Source organism: Danio rerio, chromosome 12, assembly GCF_049306965.1.
Source record: "Danio rerio strain Tuebingen ecotype United States chromosome 12, GRCz12tu, whole genome shotgun sequence".
Taxonomy (NCBI): domain Eukaryota; kingdom Metazoa; phylum Chordata; class Actinopteri; order Cypriniformes; family Danionidae; genus Danio; species Danio rerio.
Window position 1 is genome coordinate 40118114 of NC_133187.1, and position 15249 is coordinate 40133362.

The window sequence follows — 15249 nt, forward strand, 5'->3', positions numbered from 1 at the left end:
TTCTTTTTTTCTATGATACACAATGGACAAAGTTATTGGCTTTCCATCTCTGAAGTATCCCCATTAACTTTTTCTTTCACACTGAAGTGTGTACATTAATCTATTTTCAAAAAATTTAAATGTATATAAATAAAAGCATTAAAAACGTAAATTTCCAAAACAAGGGCAATATTCAATCATCTCAAGGAAGCGGTCTATCATCTTAATGCAAAGTGAGGATAATGGTACCAGTTTTTAAAGATGCTCAAAGGATTAAACCTGGGGATTTGAAGAAATAAACACTAGAATCTAAATAAAAAAATCAATAAAAAAACTCAATAAATAATAATCATAATAATAATGAATGAATAAAAGATAAATAAACAGCACCTTTATCAAAATATTTTGGTTGGTTTAAAAAAAAAAAAAAGTATCTTCTGTTCTCCCTCAAAATTATTGCATATTCAGTTGCAAGACATTAGTGGATCATCAAAAAAGATGTTTTGGCAGACAAACATTAACTGAGCCTTTTAAGAGAGTTTCACCAAGAGTTTCAATGCATGTACTGTAAATAAACACAGTGATTCACTCTAAAACCTATATTTAATTTTGCAACTTCTCCAATATTAATTATATTTTACCATAGAGAGTTACAGCATATGCACAGGAATAAAGAGTATATATATATATATATATATATATATATATATATATATATATATATATATATATATATATATATATATATATATATATAYACATATATATATATATATATATATATATATATATACATATATATATACACACACACACGCACACACACACACACACACTGTATAAGTCAACATTATCTATTTTTATTTTATCACAAAGCCTAAAGACTGTTCCATGAAGACATTTCGTAAACATTTTATTATAAACACACCATGCATTGCCAACAACGCAAAGGTTATTTTCTGAATATTTAAATTTGTGTATGAACTCTCAAGATTCCATATTTTCTCAGCCAAATTATAAAAAAGGGCCTTGATCATATTAAATTGTTTTTTACTTTAAGTATAAATATAAATATAGTAAATAAAATATAACACAAAGAACAACAGACTCCACTGTATGTCACATTTCAGCCACATTTATGTGGACTTACCCAATTAGAATAAACATTTCTCAAGATTTTCACATAGATATAAAATACATCCTACATACAAACACATTTAGTATAGTATGGTATAATAAAGTAACAGGAAAATTTTACTTAAATTTTAAAATTTCAATTTATAAACTTAAGAAAGTAAGAAATATCAAAACTGTTTTTTTATTTACAATTCTTGTATGAATATTGAAACTATGTGATCATGTCTTGCGTCACGGTGGCTCTGTGATCTGCACTGTCACCTCACAGCAAGAAGGTTGCTGGTTCAGCTGGCATTTCCGTGTGGAGTCTACAGTCCAAAGACATGTATAGGTGAATTGAGTAAATGTCTGTAGGGTATGTGTGCATGTATGGATGCGAGTAGGCATGGGACGATAACCGTTTTCAAGGTATACCAAAAGTCAAGGTTTTAAAACCGCCAACATTTCTGCTATATCGTTCCTTCGGTATATGAACTTTTTTTGTTTTACATTTTTTAGGACAACAGTATTTTCAGCAGAAAATATATCCAAGATGCTGTTTTAAATAGTAGTTAAATCTGAGTTTTAGAATTTGGGCAGATTTTTACCCCATTATTAATTCTGTTTATTTACTTCAGTAAATGTGTAAATCTAAATGTATTCAGTTTTTATTCAGTAATTTATTACTTTTTATTTAATATATTAAGGTGTAAGTTATGATACTACCAAAATAATTCAGCAAAAATCCGCAGATTTTTACCAAAATTCTCAGCAGAAATAGCAAAAAACGTACGCAGATTCTGTCTGGCCCTGCATATGAGTTAGCCACACCCACATATTTACATTAAGCAGCATACACAGAATACAAACATTATTTTATGGTACACATTTCATGCTGAAGTAATAATAGTGTAATGATATACGCCGTCATACCACCCAGACCGATTTCAAACCAATTGCATTCAATCACACAAACCATGTGCTAAACTACAAGCTGATTCTGTGATTTATCATCCCAGACTAACTACACAACAGTGTGATGCTTCTGAAGTCACATGGAGAAGCTCCAGTGTGAAAACAGATCAGGGCTGTGCAGTAAAAACCTCCCAAACACTGATCCAAAATAATAGACACGAAGAGTACAGCCAGCATTTTGCGAAGGGGGATTGTGGACAAAACACTGTTGGGTTTCAGAGGGAGTCTGAAGAAAGTTTAGCGCAAGTAATGATAGGGATTAGAGTTGGTCTTATCAATCTCGACCCCATTAGACTTCAGTGTCTTCTCCTGGATGTCTTCCTCTGAAACAAAGGCCAGCATCTGGAGCGGCTATCAGAGAACTCCCACCAGCTATCTGTAACAGATCGATACGTGCAACTCCCACACACCCGCTGAGTGTTGGCTGACATACAGAATCACGAACACACACACACACACACACACACACAAGCCTGTCAGCGCTTCAAAACACTGCCATCAAAGCTATGTCTCATGGAAGATTTCCGACGGGATGTCTTATTTAAGCTTTCATATCTGATTATGTAATATAGTGATGTATTTGCAGTCATGGGCAAAGAGAACAGTGGTGTATGAAAGCATGCATTAGAGATAATGTACATTACCGTTTTCCTGAAGCTGCATTTGCATTTTGTTACAGGCAGACGCTTTTACATGAAAGCCCTTACAGTGCATACTAAACAAAGCAGGTCGTGCGGGACAATGTAATTGAGTAACTAGTACTGTATATAGAGCTCGAGACAGGACGCCTACGAACCGCCCACAATGATTGGCTGGCTTCATGCAATGTGCTGTTCAATTGAAGGCAAAGAACAGTGGCACTTTTCAGGTAACAAGCGAGTTTGTGCAGTGAGTGGCAGCGTGGCATGACAAAACGCTACATGGTTGTCTTTTGTCACATCGCGACCGCAGCTTTACAGTTGAGTGAGCTCAGGAAATAATTATGAATAAACAGGCTTTGCTGAAAAAAACTGTGTCTGTGAAACATTGCGTCTGCAAGTTTACTTAGATAATCCATCTATAGTGGGTTAATTTGTGATGCTTCAAGTTCCTTTATTGCTTTTAAATCAGATTAATAAGTAAATACAAAAGTATTAATAATAATTAATACACCATTATAGTTTTGTTTGTACTCTCACATCATGGAAAGGGCTTTTGTCTGCTCTGTGAATCTAGCTTCATTGCTAAATGACTAACATGGGTTTTCTGAGAGAATAGCTGTGTTTATTTTAGGCTTTAGGAAGGCTGATAAACAGCATATATTTGTTCGGCAAAGTGTCCGAGTCCACTAGATTCATTTAGAGGTGCACACAGGTCTGTGAGTTCATCAACTCCATTAGAAACTACAGCTAGGTGATGAAGGCTTTTAGCTGTGCTTCCTACTGAGTGTGGAGCTGAATTTGAATTGTGTTAAATTGAATTATTGACAATTTTGATTTAGAAATCAGAATTTTTATATGCCGCTAAAAATTGTTTTAAATTTGAGTTTCTTATTTTTAATTTGAATTTCTTAATTTGAATTTCATGACTTGAATATTAAACATCTGAAATTTTAGACAACAGAATTTTTTAAGCCAGAATTTTCCTAGACGTACTTCAGAAATTCAATATCCTAAAATTCAAAACCAGAAATTCAGATCGTGAAATTCAAAATTAACAGCAAGTAGGTCAGGATTCATCCACAGGGAAGAGTAGACAATCAAAGAAAAGGATATAAGCAGTCTAGAAATTTAGAAAAAATAAAAAATCAGAAGTTTGAAAATACATCTATAAAATTATGCTTTGAAAAATGCAGTTGTCCTAAATTTCAGATCTTCAATATTCAAGTTTTGAAACTCAAATTCAAATTAAGATATTCTAATTCAAAATAAGAAATTCTAATTCAAAACCTTTTTTAACAGCATTTGAAAATTTACCTTATTAAATTACACTTGTCAATAATTCAAATGAACACAAATCAAAACAATTTAAATTCAGATTGTTTTAGCAAAATATTAGCACCATACTGAGCTGAGCCCTGTTTAATGAACTGTTGTCCGGTGTCAGCAAGAGGATTTCATCTCAGGACATCACAACAGATGCTACATCATCATCACGCCCCTACAAGAGAAAGCTCCTAATTGGTTAACAATGTGTAAATGTCCGCTAATGTTCACATTTTCCAATTAGAGCGATTCAAATGTGCAAAGCACTTAATTTGCGTTGCTTCATTCGTACGAATCGCATCATCTGCGTCGCTTTACTAAAGCAAATCATGCCGCAAGATGTCTACTCGAGTCTTGATTGACTATAGAGTGGAGGAACTATGACGTCACTTTGTAGGCTAATCGGCTGCTAGCATAAAACTGGTTCCCTCGTGAAAATTCCTATAGGATTTTCCCATAGGGTTTTCGAAGATTGCGAATAATACGCTCCGTGTTCAAACACGGTTCATTACACTAACACGTTTTGTTCAGCCAGATAATTGTCACACGAAAATACAACTTTGAGCACTTTTTGATCTTACATGCAAACGCAAGACTTGAAAAGCTAACATTAGGCTATAAACGGACTACAGCGCCCTCAGGGAGCTCGTCAGTGACGTCAGCCCCACCCTGCTACAGACGACTTATCAAGCTTATTTTTTAGAAATATTGTCCATGACAAAGAGTTAATCTCTTTGTTTATTATATTATAATCCACGCTATATGTTATAAACTAATAAATACGCAAACACACATAGACCTTTGTGCCTTTTGGATCGTTTTTACGTGGGAAATCTGTTTTGCTTTGCGGTTGTTCTAAAAGTTTTAAAAATGTGTATAAATGTGCCTATATAGTATTATTATGAGACATATTTAAATAAGTGTATCGCTCGCATGCACACAGCCCGCTTACCTTAAACAGACGACAGAAATGAGGCGTGAGGAGAAACAAGTCAATCAAATGCCTGCAAGTTCCATCATGGACACAGAGCAACATTCAATATTCCTTTTTTGTCACGAAGTACAGCGAAAAGCAGCCTGTACAGTCACATCTGCTGAACGTTTTATGGAGGAGTGTAAATATTGCAGTTAAATGTGTTCAGATGAAGAAAAAAAGACGAGAAATCACTTGATCACGTTAAAATGACAGTTAATATGTCTGTATTTTTACACATTTATTCACACGCTTGCATTACTGAGAGCAGTAAAGAAACAGGCTGCACTGGTAAGCAGTATCTTCATAATATCGTTTAATTAAAATAAATGATCAACAAATGAATCTGTCCTGACAGTCTTTACAAGTGAAGGAATTATCTACACACAATCTGAATTCTCAATTAGAATAATACAACAAACTATAAAATACTATTCATGAAAATACCTAAATCACAGACAAATCCAAACCCCCAACACAAGCGAGCTGCGCTCCAGACCAGATCAGTTCGATGATGGATAATGTCCCCGATGCCGCCTGTGGTCCCATTTAGCAACTTGATAGCAACCGTCTTTTTAAAGAAGCATAATCGATTTAAAAGTTGAAGAGTGTGCTGTAACTGATGTGTTTTATGTCGCAGAACAAAACGTGAAAGTATCTTAAGTTGGTGTTAGCCACAAACCTTATTTAAGCGATTTTACTGAAACCCCATTCAAAAAACCCATTGACTTTGGGACGAGGGAACCGGACGTGCTAAAATGCTAACTCGCTTCCAGGTTTTTGCATACAAATTGATTCGCAGCAGATACCCTTTCAGCCGCAACCCAGAACTGGGAAACACCCATACACTCACATTCATACACACACTCATACACTATGGCAAATTGAGGAAACTCACATGAACACTGAGAGAACATGCAAACTCCACACAGAAATGCCAACAGACCCTGCCAGGACTTAAACTAGTGGCCTTCTTGCTGTGAGGTGGCAGTGCTAACCACTGAGCCAGTGGCGCCATCATAAAATCAATCATATTTGGAAAATGCACACAAATACAAACACTTCCATGTGAGTAACCCAATCTGAACAGTGCAAAAGACCTCAAGTGAGGTCAAGCAGACTAAAAACAGCCAGATGATGAAAGACGAGCAAAACTCCCAGCCGCAGAGGATACAGCTTAAATGTTGAATCACTTAAAACTGAATAAACAGTCCTGTGCATTTTTCCCTTCTGTATTTATTTATTTCTCCTTTCTTCCTCACAAACATCTTCTCACCCTCAACTGCCCGAACCCACATGGGCTTTGCATGAAAAATCTCTCTCATTAGTTTCAAACCAACTTGTCAGAGTGCAGTAATGCGGTGTTCGTCTCTCCCTCGGGACGCTTTCTAAATTCAGCCTTGTTTGTTATTATGCGTGTGTATGTGCGCTTGTTTGTGGTGGGCCAGGTGTCTGGAGGGGATTAATCCAGCGTTAAATGCGAAACACTTTGAGAAAGATGATTTACATATCAATTAAGCATTAAAGGCAGGTCATTTGGCTTTGCACACAACGTCATATACACATTTTAGATCTCTGGAGGTTGATGCCAAACATTTGAGATGCTGTACACACACACACAAACACACACACTCTGGATTCAGTGTCCGGCTGCTTGAATACACACCCTGCTGCTCATTAATCATGGTGGTATGTGAGTGTGACAGGTGAGCAGAAGGTGGACACAGACTCACCTCTCCGCGCTCCGCAGGAATATAAACATCCAGACTCATCCTGACCGCTCTCACTCTCTCTCTCTCCTGCCTTCAATATTCAATGCGGATGCATTCTTGCTTTGAGCTTCCATACTTGTCAAGATTTGACACTTCCACCTATGAAACATATGTGCATCTAAATTGGAAATTATGGAGAGTATTTGAAACTAGCACAATTAAAAATTCTCCAATAATGCATTTTAGTGTTAAATCCCCACAACCTCAAAATTATCTATTTTTTTTAAGTGTCTCTATCTTAATATCTATCCATCCATCGGTCCATTACACCAACATCCATCCAACAAACCATCCATCTACACATACATTCATTAATCTAATCAAACAAACCATCCATCCACCATCCAAAGCAACCAATCATCCATTCCTGTATCCAACCAACCATCTGTCCATTCATTTAACCAAACTTTCCACCTGTCCATCCAACCAACCAAAAAACCAACCAACCATCCATCCATTCAACTAACCAACCATCTATCCAACCATCTGTCCAATAAAGCATCCATCTATCCAACATTCATCCATCCATCCATCCAACTATCAGTCCTTTCATCCAACCAAACTTTCTATTCATCCATCCATCCAACAAAGCATCCATCTATCTAACATCCATCCACCCACCAAAGCAAGCAACCAACCATCCATCCATGCGTGTATCCAATCAACAAATTTTTACTCATCCATCTATCCATATTTCCATTCATCCAACAAACCATCCATCCATACATCCATCCACTCAACCAACCAACCATGTATGTATCCATTCAGCCAACTTCCATCAATTAATTAATCCAACTAACCTTACATACACCCATCCATCCATCCTCCCAACTAACCAACCAACCATCCACCAAACCATTCATCAATCAATCCAAAAAATCATCCATCCAACATCCATTCACCCACCATGCCCTCCATCCAACCAACCAACCAACCAACCAACCAACCAACCAACCAACCAACCAACCAACATAAATGAATCCAATATTGTAGTATTTCTTATAATTAATTAAATAATTCATTGAATGTGCCCTAAATCCTCCCCCCCCTCTTCAACAACATCTTTTGTCTTTTCTAATTGGTTTTAAAGCTTGAGGGTGGAACAATTAGTAATTCATGTGAGGTCCACCAATAGCAAACCACAACCATCAGATCAAATTTTACTGACCTTATTCTCCGCGGGCGAGCGGGAGCTGCCATTTGAATCTTTTTGGCACGAGACTTCCGGTCTCATTCACTTCCATTCATTTTTAGACATTAAAAACTGCTCGTTTCACGGTTTGAAGTTGCAAACTGATATTTCCTTGTTATATTATTCTACTTGGTCTGTATTGTCATGCAAACATTTGTTTGTAGAGCAAGCAGTTTGACCGTTTTTTGCCGTTTATTATTCCTTGTCATTTCTCCCATAGGCAACTGAAACGGAAGTTCTAAGACAATCGAGAAAACAGGCGCACTTCCGCATTTTAGAATAAGGTCAATAGACAAAACAGTACCACCCTGACTTTTTTCTCATTGGAGAATGCAATTCATCCACATACAGAATACCCCACAAGAGAGAAAAAAGACATTGCTTAATTAACACAAAATTCTACAATTGAATTTGGGGTATTAAAGCATACAGTAAGGTACAGTATAAAGAATGGAGGTTAATTTTGTAGAAAATTCAATATTTCTTGTTTGATTATTTGTAGTAATTCAATGTCTTTAAAGATTACAGTTCAATTATAGAATTTAATTTATAGATTTTGTTCGGATGGAATGACGAATGGATGGATGGATGAAACCTCCAATTTCAGGATGGTAATGGATGGACGGACAGATGGATGGACAAACGGATAGATGAAACCTCAAATGTCTAGATGGTAATGGATGGATGGATGAAACTTTAAATGACTAGATAGTAATGGATGGATGGGTAGATGGATTATAATCACTCAAATTATATCAATTAAACAGACTTTAAAAAGTATATATGTGTTAATCTTAAATAAATATGCTTTAAAATAAATATAAAGTAACATAAAACAAATCAAACTAACACCAACCCACATGTTTGCATGACTTTTTGATCATATAATTATTGACTATGTAGATATAGAGAGATCATCTATCTGTATAGTTTCTGTATTTTCCCATTCTACAGTTTTGTGTGCATACTGTACAGTATGTTCAACAAATGGTAGAAATAGAAGAGAGAGCTGAGAGATTGATGAAGACACTGGTTAAAAGTGTTTCAGAGCAGATCTGATGTTTATTAAAGACTCGTCTCCCTGCAGGCTCACACTCATCGCACCTTAATTATGGAAGTCCTTTATTCATCTCTTACTTACCAAACGCCCACCCATCCTCATGCTCTCCCCCACAGCCTCTCGTTCTTTCATTGGTTTTTCTGGACTAGAGGTGATTTCAGAGTGCCGGATCAGTGGTGGTTTCATACAGAGAGCTGTGGTGTTGCTTTACTTGAGTAGAGTTCTTGATTGTTGTTTTTCCACCTTCTTTACAATCCACTGATTGTTCAGTGATGCCAATTACTGGTGAGAAAAAACAAATATCAGAATACAATTTTCTGTTGGAGATTTCATAAATGTTTTAAATCAGATATTAAATAAAAAGTGAACATTTACTCCTTCAAAAAAATTCTGGATGCCAATATAATGGTAAAATAAATTAAACGGAATGAATAGCATAGTTCTTCATGTACCATGACAGCACATACTTTAAAGAATTGACCTGAAAGAAATATATTATATTATAATATATATTGTGTTAATAAAAGTGGTATTTGATTTGAAAACAGAAATGAATAAAAAATTTAATTAAATTGAATTTAAAATAATAAAAAAATGTAATTAAAAACACAAAAATAAAATAAACAAATATATATATATATATATATATATATATATATATATATATATATATATATATATATATATTGAGAATAAAATAAAAAACTGGCAAAAAATATAATAAAAATAGTAATAAAAAAAAAAATATATATATATATATATATATATATATATATATATATATATATATATATATATATATATATATATATAAATAAATTGAGTAAATTAAAAACTGATAACAAAAAATATATAAAAATGATAACAAAAAATAAATAAATAACTGAGCGTACCACATTTGATCATGGAAGAATGAATGGATTTAAAATAAAATAAAATAAAATTTTAATTTAAAAATGAAATTTAATGTAAAATGAAGTTAAAAAACAAAAATTTAATTTACATAAAAATTGTAATGAAAAAACTAAACAAAAGTTTGCTGTCAATTACTTGGTAGGTACCATATTTAATTTTAAAGCAACAACGTTTATTCAACAAAAATGTATTAAAAATAACTCCAAATCATCATCTTGAATGTCATTCATGTCATTAGAATAAAAATGCTTTTTATGACATATTAGCATAATGAATTATGTCTTAGGCCTTTGAAAACATTATCAGGATTCAGCCATAAATGTCATCATGGAGGAGAAGGAAAGCACATCATAAACTGACAGAGAGTTCAGACTTCAGGTTAATGATTTACACCCATGTCAAAATTGCTGGTATTCACAGCGTTCACAGTCAAGCTTGCCTTCTGTTCATTCGTCCAGTCACTTTTAAGACCTTAAAGATCTTTAAATATTGGTTCATACTGATGAAGATTAGGAAATTATCAAATAAAATACTAAAAATATGCCTTTGTGACATGCAATGAAAAGTATCTAATCATAAGAATGTAAAATGTTCCCCCAATAGTCGGTAAATGTAAACAAATGTAAAATGTTTTTGTCACAGTAAAATTATGCAAAGGATTGAATAAAAAAATAACATTTAAAAAATGCACAAACTCCTCCTATAAAGTATAGGCTACAGTCCTACAAAATGCTTCACATGTTCCTCTCAAGTCATGAGAAAGAAACAGCAAGAATTTCAACTGTCCCCTCAAACTTTATCAAGAGCGAGACAAAAACCTATAGCAAAACATTGACAATACCAGTGAAAGCGTGTGGTTTGCACATCAGGCCACTGAAAGGTTGAAGCTCTTCCGTAATCGCACCTTCCCACAATGCTTTGCTCTCTGCGACTTCAAACCAAAGTCAAGGATTTACTGTCCCTCAATTATTTCTCTCATTTGTGGGCTTCCCGCGTGCCTCCCTGAGGTTATATCCATCATTATTTTGTTAACTGGTGATTTAGCCCAGTTGCGGAACATTGCATTCAGTCATAAAGGTTTGTTTACGCTGACAATTACCTTCAACCCCCTGCTCACAGATTTTTTTTCCAAAGCCTCCTACGCTCACACTTTCTGTCTCTTTTTAACAACAGTTATTTACATAATTTATATAAGTTTTACAGCAACTTTCTAAATCTCACAAACAAGGACTCACAGTTCAAATGTCATTAGCAGCAAACAAATAAATATTATTTTATTATTTATGCTACATTTCTCAATGCCCCTAGTTAATAAATATTTTTTTCACAAATTGCTATGTAGGCCAACAGCACGGTGGCCCAGTGGTTAGCACAGTTACCTTACATCAAGAAGGTCACTGGTTTGAGGCCCGGCTGGGCCAGTTGGCAATTCAGTGTGGAGTTTGCATGTTCTCTCCATGTTTGCATGGGTTTCCTCCAGGTGCTCCAGATTCTCCCACAGTCCAAAGACACACACTATAAGTGAACTAAATAATCTAAATTGGCTGTAGTGAAAATGTGTGAATGTAAGAGTGTTTTCCAGTACTGGGTTGCAGCTGAAATGGCATCACTGTGAAAAACACATGCTGGAATTGTTGGTGGTTCATTCCACTATAGCGACCCCTGATGAAGGGACTAGGCCTAAGGAAAATAAATAAGTGAAATTGCTATGTAAACCAAATTGAATGTTCCTTTAATAGGACTACTTCTGATAAAGCCATATAAATAAATGGCAACGAACACTCATCTTTTTTTGGAAATAGACTCATTTTACAACTCTCTAAAGTTAAACTGATTTTTTTTTTATCCATTCTAGCTGATCTCTGGGTCCGACAGGTGCACTTTTAGCTTAGCGAAGAGCATTGAATTGGATCAGACCCTTGGAATCTCAAAAAAAAAAAAAAAATTACAAAGAATTTTGATAGTTTTCCTATTTAAAGCTTTATTCTTCTGTATTTACCTCCACACAGTGTACTGTAACTACAGATGAGTCATGCTTTAAATATTTAAAAAAAATATCAAAACTGTGGCGGAGTGGGTAGCGCTGTCGCCGCACAGCAAGAAGGTCACAGGTTCGAGCCTCAGCTGGGTCAGTTGGCATTTCTGTGTGGAGTTGGCATATTCTTCACAGGTTTTTGTAATTTCCTCCGGGTGCTCTGGTTTCCCCCACAATCCAGACATGGACTATAGGTGAACTGGGTAAACTAAATTGTCTGTAGTATGTGTGTGTGTGTGTGTGTGAATGAGAGTGTATGGGTGTTTCCCAGTGATGGGTTGCAGCCAGAAGGGCATCCGCTGCGTAAAACAAATGCTGGATAAGTTGGCAGTTCATTCTGCTGTGGCGACCCCAGATTAATAAAGGGACTAAGCCAAAGAGAGAGAGAGAGAGAAAGAAAGAAAGAAAGAATGAATGAGATTTTTTTTTTTTAATGAGCGAGATGCCAAAAGCCCCAGTATACTTTAAATAAAATCAGAAAAGATTTTAGATCACAATTTTAAACAAAAATTAGCCAAAGCAAAGTTCGAAAGAGGAGAATGCCCCCTCTATTTCTGTCCATGAACAGCGAGAACATGAAGCGCATTGAAGGTGGCAGAGTTACAGGACACATCCACCAGTTGAGTAATAATATCGGACCAATGGTAGCGCAAAGGTGTTTAGGAGCAAAACAATCTCCCCCAAATTGTTTGCTTTGTTCTTAAACACATTTTGAGCTACCATTGGTTTGTGATGATTGCACAATCTGTGGGTGTGTCTACTTAGAGGTGCTTTGTATTCTCGCAGTTCAGTCAAAAAGGAGAAAAAACATTTAGCACAACAACACCAAGTGAGCAACATGAATAAACAAAGATTAGCAGAGCCGGTATAAGCACCTGTATGATTGCTCATGGAAAGGAGGATTTCACAGAGCAGACGAGAAGCACAACCATGTTGTGCCAGGTTTGATAAAAGTTCTACAATTGTTGTTCCATTACGTGTCTGTTGACAGTGAATAGAAAGCAATGTGATATGTGTTTGTGTGGCACAGAGAAGACTGGTTACCAGATGTGATATTATGAAATGTTTATTTATATAGGTCATTTATTGTGTATGGTCATACACCCGAAGCGCTTCACAAACACAAGGGGTGTCTCTCCACACTGCCAGAAGTGTGCAGAATCCACTTGGATGATGCAATGGCAGCCACAGGACAATGGCACCAGTGTGCTCCCAGCTATTGGTGGAAAGAAGAGACAGTGATAGAGCCAAATCAATGGAGGGGGATGATTAGGAGGCAATAATTGGTAAGCGCTGATGGAAGGAATTTGGCCAGGTTACACCCCTACTCCTTATGAGAAGTACCATATGATTTTAAATGACCACTGAGTGGGTTAAACTCCCACACTATTTCAAAGAACATCCTGTGACTTTAACAACCACAGAGAGTCAGGACCTCAGTTCAACGTCTCATCCGAAAGACGTCACTCACTGACAGTATAGAGCCCTCTTCACTTTACTGGGGCATTAGGACTCACACAGACCACAGAGTTAGTGCCCCCTAATGGTCTCACAAACACCACTTCCAACAGCAACCTAGTTTTCCCAACCCGGGCTCATTGTGGAAACGTAGTCCCGCGGACATTTCTGGAGACCGCGGAATACGTCCCAGCGGGTACGTACGGCTGCAGTTTTTGTTTTCGCGAATCCGCGAGAGGCCGCTGTTGCGCACTTTTTCGCACCTCAGACGCCTCTTGCGAGCGCGGTTCGCCCCCGCGCTGTTCTCGCATGAACCCGCCGGAGGCCGCTGTCCGACTGACCGGATGATTGATTGCGCGACCGGCCAATCGGCCTCCTCCTTCCCTGAACCCAACCAATTTTACCGATCGACCCGCCCACCCGCTCGCTTCCCTAAACCCGAGCAACAGTTCACAAAAGCCGTCCAAAAAAATAAAAGCCCTGTTTTTTTTTATTCCACCGCGTTTTCGGATTTTGACGCGTTCTCACCCTGTCACGAAACTCGTTCACTTAATTTTTGGGATCCTGTTTTTGTCTTACCTGATTGCTGGAGCTGCTCTTCCCCGGACTCGAAACCGGTCGCCGTGGTCGACCCCTCTCTGCATCTCGAGCCTGCTGACGTACACGCTGAGCTGAGTGGACAAACAGGTTGCAGCGGGGAAGCCCTCCACAAGGAGGTAAGGCAAGCGCGAAAGGGAACATCGTCACACCGCCCCGCAGCGTTCGCTTGAAAAAAATAAACGCGGCCGTACGTACCCTCCAGGACGTATTCCGCTGTCTCTAGAAACGTCCGCGGGACTACGTTTTCAGAATGAGCTTGGGTTGAGTTTTCCCCATGTGGTCTCCTATGCAGGTACTGACAAGGCTCAGCCCTGCTTAGCTTCAGTCAGTAACTGGTCTTGGGCAGCATAGTCATAGAGGCCAGATGTTAAGGAAACTATCAGTATACACAAGTAGCACAACACATTTAAAACCACACCTACTGCAGCATGGTGTCATAAGGTTTGAAAACAGTATACCATCAACCAGCCTTTTCATCAGTCATGCGTTTCTCTCAAACGAAGCATGAAAAATGACTTTAAAGTATACCAGGGTTTTAATAATCTAATCCGATTCAATGATCTATGCTAAGATAAGCTAAAAGTGATTCCGCCAGACCCATAGATTGCCTGGATGGTTTAAAAAAGCTGAACTGTTCCTCAACTGAAGCGGAGTGTTTCTTTAAAGACATTTTTAAATTATGATTAAGCATTCATCAGTACAGGTAGAGAGCAGTGCAGTTTCTTCACCTGCATCTGAAAGCACACTATTCTGAGACAACTGTGAATGAGTCAGTATGAATTACATAAAACAAGCAGAGCTGTTATTACTGATTAAATGAACCTGCGCCGCCCCCTTGTCCTGCCCTTGCAATCGTCCCCCAGTGCATATTCATGTCCCCATCATGCACATTCATTTCATCTTATTTTATCTGTTTGTAGCTCATTCTCATTCATCTACCTCGCACTCTTCCCCGCTCCATATAAAGCGCAGCCCATTCTCGTGTTGTTATTGGAAGGCAACGGGATTTGGTAATTGTAGTCGGCGTGGGAGAGCCCTAAACGCCTTCCCCTTGGTGAACGTTTGAAGTTCTGCTTCCTTTCTCCATGATGGATTTTTAATGATCTTCCCTATAAACGCAAAGCCGCTTGTTCGTGGCAGTAATAACAATAACTATCAACAAACTCTCAAACAGGGCAATTAAAAAGAAGGTAAAATTATGAACTGCTCA

General features: G+C 37.1%; 2 long non-coding RNA genes across 2 annotated transcripts in view; one reads left to right on the forward strand and one right to left on the reverse strand.

The window, feature by feature from the left end:
• Positions 1–15249, forward strand: part of LOC137496833 (uncharacterized) — a 565986-nt gene that overhangs the window by 283881 nt on the left and 266856 nt on the right. The window lies entirely within an intron of this gene.
• The window catches only part of LOC141376859 (uncharacterized), a 60347-nt gene that overhangs the window by 7386 nt on the left and 37712 nt on the right, over positions 1–15249 (reverse strand). The window contains exons 2-3 of the long non-coding RNA XR_012388146.1: positions 9113–9313; positions 6741–6878 (exon numbers count right to left, since the gene is read on the reverse strand). This is a non-coding gene — a long non-coding RNA (uncharacterized lncRNA). The remainder of the gene's footprint in view (positions 1–6740; positions 6879–9112; positions 9314–15249) is intronic.